This window comes from Staurois parvus, unplaced genomic scaffold (genome assembly GCF_062004578.1).
Source record: "Staurois parvus isolate SC_StPar_1 unplaced genomic scaffold, SC_StPar_1.0 ptg001255l, whole genome shotgun sequence".
NCBI lineage: Eukaryota > Metazoa > Chordata > Amphibia > Anura > Ranidae > Staurois > Staurois parvus.
The window spans coordinates 1,356,501-1,362,500 of NW_028319051.1; the positions used below are offsets into that span (position 1 = coordinate 1,356,501).

At 51.4% G+C, this 6,000-nt stretch overlaps 1 protein-coding gene across 1 annotated transcript in view; it reads left to right on the top strand.

The window, feature by feature from the left end:
• LOC149437781 (unconventional myosin-X-like) overlaps positions 1 to 6,000 on the top strand; it is a 241,135-nt gene that overhangs the window by 175,178 nt on the left and 59,957 nt on the right. The window lies entirely within an intron of this gene.

The window sequence follows — 6,000 nt, forward strand, 5'->3', positions numbered from 1 at the left end:
GATCAGAGAAGTCAGGATCAAACAGCATTTTAACACAATGCAGAGCATTAACCCCTTAGGTTCCACAGTGAGTATAACAAGCATGCTTTACTGCATATACAGACTGATTTTACTGCTGTGGGTTTATTAACACTTTAAGATTTTTGTTACTTAGGTTTTAATAGTATGTGTATGTGTCAATGTATGTTCTGTATATGTCTTTTATGATGGTGCACATTCTCATAATGATCTTCTCTACCTCTAGTGTTCACTCTCTCTTTCTGATCTCTGTCTTGACCACCTGTCTTTCTCTGTCTAAATTTCTATTATTTCTAGCTCTCTCTTGTTGCTCTCTATCATGGTCACCCCAGTCTTCCTAATCTGTCATTGCCAGCTCACACTTCCATTATTTCTATTGTGGCCAGCTCTCTCTTCCTGCTCTCTGTCCTGGCCAGCTCTCCTCCAGCTCTCTGTCTTGGCCAGCTCTCTGTCTTGGCCAGCTCTCTGTCTTGGCCAGCTCTCTGTCTTGGCCAGCTCTCTGTCTTGGCCAGCTCTCTGTCTTGGCCAGCTCTCTGTCTTGGCCAGCTCTCTTCCTGCTCTCTGTCCTGGCCTGCTCTCTTCCTGCTCTCTGTCCTGGCCTGCTCTCTTCCTGCTCTCTGTCCTGGCCTGCTCTCTTCCTGCTCTCTGTCCTGGCCTGCTCTCTTCCTGCTCTCTGTCCTGGCCTGCTCTCTTCCTGCTCTCTGTCCTGGCCAGCTCTCCTCCAGCTCTCTGTCTTGGCCAGCTCTCTGTCTTGGCCAGCTCTCTGTCTTGGCCAGCTCTCTGTCTTGGCCAGCTCTCTGTCTTGGCCAGCTCTCTGTCTTGGCCAGCTCTCTGTCTTGGCCAGCTCTCTTCCTGCTCTCTGTCCTGGCCTGCTCTCTTCCTGCTCTCTGTCCTGGCCTGCTCTCTTCCTGCTCTCTGTCCTGGCCTGCTCTCTTCCTGCTCTCTGTCCTGGCCTGCTCTCTTCCTGCTCTCTGTCCTGGCCTGCTCTCTTCCTGCTCTCTGTCCTGGCCAGCTCTCTTCCTGCTCTCTGTCATAGCTGGGTCACTCTTAATGTTCTATAATATGGACAGCTCTCTCCTCCTGCTCTCTGTTATGGTCCCCTGTCTCTTCCTACCCTCTGGTCTAGTAAACTCTCTCCTCTTGCTCTCTGTTATGGTCCCCTGTCTCTTCCTACCCTCTGATCTAGTAAACTCTCTCCTCCTGCTCTCTGTCACAAACAGACTTCTCTGCTGAAAGCCCCTCTATACTTTACTCCAAATAGCTTGTGGCAGAGGTGTCCCAGTAACTCTCAGTAGCCAATCATAGTCCACCTTTCACTAAGCTAACTACATTAGACTAATGAAAGCAAAATTCTGATTGCTTGCCATAGGTTACAGTATATTCCAACTCCGCACTGAGGTATCACTTAGTATCTATAGACTTGCCATGCTCCAGTTAAAGTTACATAGTTAGTCTGGCTGAAAAAAGACAAAAGTCCATCCAGTTCAACCATTAAAAAAAAAAAAAGTTCTCCTATACCCACAGTTGATCCAGAGGAAGGCACAAGAAGCCTTAGATTGCTCAGCAGCAGCCCCCTGCCAGGGATGTGAACAGTGTGCATGTCTGCCCTTCTTCCAGCCAGCTCAGTGATTCTACTCCATGTGCTCTCTCTCCCGTCGATTGTTTGTGAACGGAAGGAACAGCTTCTGGAAGGAAGCCTGGCAATGCAAGGAGGAGGGGGGGATTCTTTGTCATAATTTTTTTTAACTAAATAAAACAGCTGCAATCACTTGTACAGTATAGAGCAAGAAAAGCTTCTTGGCGAGCAATGAGGGAGTGTGCAGCGAGCAGTGGCATCTTCTGGCTGTAAACAGGTTGTGTATATTTGGGGTTTATTTCCTACCAGCAATGCTGTGTGCTGCCTTCTCTGTAGAAGCGTCAACATATTCTACAGTTCTCTTGTCTGCATTCTATTGGGACGCTGTGCACTGTAACTGTCCATTTCCTTTATCTCCCAGCCTCGTACTTCTATGTGACCTTCCCATTTACCTATCCTGCATTCTTCTGTCCCCTGTGTGTCCCTTCCTTCCCCTGTGTCCTTTCCTTCCGGAGTGTCTCCTCTGTGTACAGTACCGTGACCTGCCCAACTGTCCTGTGTATTCCAGGGACTCTTTGTTATACCCAGACATGCGTCTGTCCTCTCTATAATCCTGTGTCTGGCGGTCTGCCCTTTGTATTCCACTGTCTATATTCTCATACACTGTACAGTGACCTGCCCCTCTGCCTTGTGTGTTCCATGCCTCTCTGCCTTGTGCGTTCCCTGCCTTGTGCGTTCCCTGCCTGTCTTTATGCCCTATGCTGCCTGCCTCCCTGCCTTGTGACCTCTGCTGTCTTCCTCCCTTCCCTGTGCCCTCTGCTGCCTGCCTTTCTGCACTATGCTGCCTGCCTTCCTGCCCTGTGCTCTCTGCTGCCTGCCTTGCTGCAAAATGCTGTCTGCCTCCTTGCCCTGTGCTACCTGCCTTCTTTCCCTGTGTCTTTTGCTGCCTGTCATCCAGTCCTGTACTACCTGCCTCCTTGCTGTATTCCCTCTGCTGCCTGCCTTTATGCTGCCTGCCTCCTTGCCCTGTGCTACCTGCCTTATTGACCTGTGTCCTCTGCTGCCTGCCACCCTGCCCTGTGCTACCTGCCTCCTTGCCTTGTGCCCTCTGCTGCCTGCCTTTATGCTCTCTGCTGCCTGCCTTGTGCTACTTGCCTTCCTTACCTGTGCCCTCTGCTACCTGCCTCCCTGCCCTATGCTACCTGCCTTTGTGCTACCTGCCTTTGTGCTCTCGGCTGCCTGCCTTTATGCCCTGTACTACCTGCCTCCCTGCCCTGTGCTGCCTGCCTTTGTGCTGCCTGCCTTTGTGCCCTCTGCTGCCTGCCTTTGTGCCCTCTGCTGCCTGCCTTTGTGCCCTCTGCTGCCTGCCTTTGTGCCCTCTGCTGCCTGCCTTTGTGCCCTCTGCTGCCTGCCTTTGTGCCCTCTGCTCCCTGCCTTTGTGCCCTCTGCTGCCTGCCTTTTTTGCCCTCTGCTACTTTCCTCCTTGCCCTGTGCCCTCTGCTGCTTGCCTTTATGCCCTCTGCTACCTTCCTCCTTGCCCTGTGCCCTCTGCTGCTTGCCTTTATGCCCTGTACTACCTGCTCCCTGCCCTGTGTCCTGTGCTACCTGCCTCCGTGCCCTGTGTCCTGTGCTACCTGCCTTTGTGCCCTCTGCTGCCTGCCTTTGTGCCCTCTGCTACTTGCCTCCTTGCCCTGTGCCCTCTGCTGCTTGCCTTTATGCCCTTTGCTCCCTGCCTCCCTGCCCTGTGCCTTCTGTTACCATCCTTCCTGCTCTCTGCCCTCTGCTGCCATACTCTCTGGCTTGTTTTGCCTACCTCTCTGCATTGTGTGCTCCACTGTCTGCCTCTCTGCCCTGTATGGTCTACTGCCTGCCTTTGTTGATAGTACAATGACTCCACTGCTTTCCTCCCAATGTGTATAGTACAGTCACCTACCTTGCCCTACCCTGTACATTCCACTGCCTACCTCCCTGTGTATAGTAAGTCACCTGCCTTGTCCTACCCTGTACATTCCACTGCCTACCTCCCTGTGTGTATACTACAGTCACATGCCTTGTCCTACCCTGTACATTCCACTGCCTGCCTCCCTGAGTATAGTACAGTCACCTGTCATGTCCTACCCTGTACATTCCACTGCCTACCTCCCTGTGTATAGTACAGTCACCTGTCATGTCCTACCCTGTACATTCCACTGCCTACCTCCCTGTGTATAGTACAGTCACCTGCCTTGTCCTACCCTTACATTCCACTGCCTACCTCCCTGTGTATAGTACAGTCACCTGCCTTGTCCTACCCTTACATTCCACTGCCTACCTCCCTGTGTATAGCACAGTCACCTGTCATGTCCTACCCTGTACATTCCACTGCCTACCTCCCTGAGTATAGTACAGTCACCTGCCTTGCCCTACCCTGTACATTCCTCTGCCTACCTCCCTGTGTGTGTATAGTACAGTCACCTGCCTTGCCCTACCCTGTACATTCCTCTGCCTACCTCCCTGTGTGTGTATAGTACAGTCACCTGCCTTGCCCTACCCTGTACATTGCACTGCCTACCTCCCTGTGTATAGTATAGTCACCTGTCATGCCCTACCCTGTACATTGCACTGCCTACCTCCCTGTGTATAGTATAGTCACCTGCCTAGATTCACAAGAGGAGAGGTTGGCACTCGGAATAGCATCCAACAATGGTTTTCCTTTATTGCAAAAACATGTATAACAGCTGTAAAACATCCAACGCGTTTCAACAGTTAGGGCCTAGTCATGGCCGGAGGCCTGACGACCAAAACGCGTTGGATGTTTCATAGCTGTTTTACATGTTTTTGCAATAAAGGATAACCATTGTTGGATGCCATTCCGAGTGCCAACCTCTCCTCTTGTGCTTCGTGGTATCTGAGGCTTCGGCAGCCTATATGTCTGAGCACTGGGCAGAGCTGGGATGTAAGAAGGTGGAAGCACTTACACACCTGTATTCAGTAACCTGCCTAGCTCTGAATATTGCACTGCCTGCCTCCCTGTGTATATGGTACAGTCGTTTGCCTTTCCCTTCCTGTATTTTCTACTGCCTCTCTCCATGTGTATAGAGGGTCGAGCTAAGGAGTCGGTAGGAGGCGTGGCTGCCTGGGGCGTGGTGGGGATTTGGGGGGTTGTGCTAGGAGGGGTGCTTGGGGGGGGATTTCTGTTAGGAAGGGTGATTTGGAAGGGGGGGGGGGATTTGTGTTAGCAGGCATGATTGAGGGGATTTGTGCTAGAAGGAGAAATGTGGAGGGAGGAATGGTGCTGGGAGGGGGGATTTGGGGGGGAGAGAATTTATGCTAAGTGGGGAAATTTGAGGGGTAGAGGATTTGTGCTAGGAGGGGGGATTTGGGGAGGGAGAAGCTTTATGCCAAGTGGGGAGATTTGAGGGGTAGAGGATTTGTGCTAGGAGGGGAGAATTTGAGGAAGGAGAGGATTTATGCTAAGTGGGGAGAAGTGAGAGGTAGAGGATTTGTGCTAGGAGGGGAATTTGAGGAAGGAGAGGATTTATGCCAAGTGGGGAAATTTTGGGGGGTAGAGGATTTGCGCTGGGAGATGGGGATTTGGGGAGGGAGAGGCTTTATGCCAAGTGGGGAAATTTGAAGGGTAGAGGATTTGTTCTGAGAGATGGGGATTTTGGGAGGCAGAGGATTTATGCCAAGTGGGGAAATAAGAGTAGTAGAGGTTTTGTGCCAGGAGGGGGGATTTGGGAAGGGAGATGATTTGAGGTGCAAGGGAGGATTTTTACTGGCAGAGGGGGAATTTTTCTTTGGGGAGAATTTGGGTTTGCAAAGGAAATTTATGCTTGTAGGGGAAGGCTGAAGATTAGTCCTCATATTTTTGCGTGTGTGTGTGTGTGTGTGTGTGTGTGTGTGTGTGTGGGGGGGGGGGGGGGGGTTAGGGAGGGGATTTTTGCTGACACCTAATGCCCATACCTTTTGTTTGGTGGGAGCACTGTTTGGCACCTTCTCCCTGTGCTCTGGATGACCTTGTCCCACCACTGTGAACAGTTGCTTGTCCTTCCCTGTATATTATTTAGCTTTCCTCCCTGTATGTAGAGTACAGTCGCCTGCATTGTCCTGCCCTCTATATTCCAGGATCTGCCCCCCTGTGTATATGGTATAGTGCCTTGTCCTGCCCTCTATATTCCAGGATCTGCCCCCCTGTGTATATGGTATAGTGCCTTGCCCTGCCCTCTATATTCCAGGATCTGCCCCCCTGTGTATATGGTATAGTGCCTTGCCCTGCCCTCTATATTCCAGGATCTGCCCCCCTGTGTATATGGTATAGTGCCTTGCCCTGCCCCCTATATTCCAGGATCTGCCCCCCTGTGTATATGGTATAGTGCCTTGTCTTGCCCTCTATATTCCAGGATCTGACCCCCTGTGTATATGGT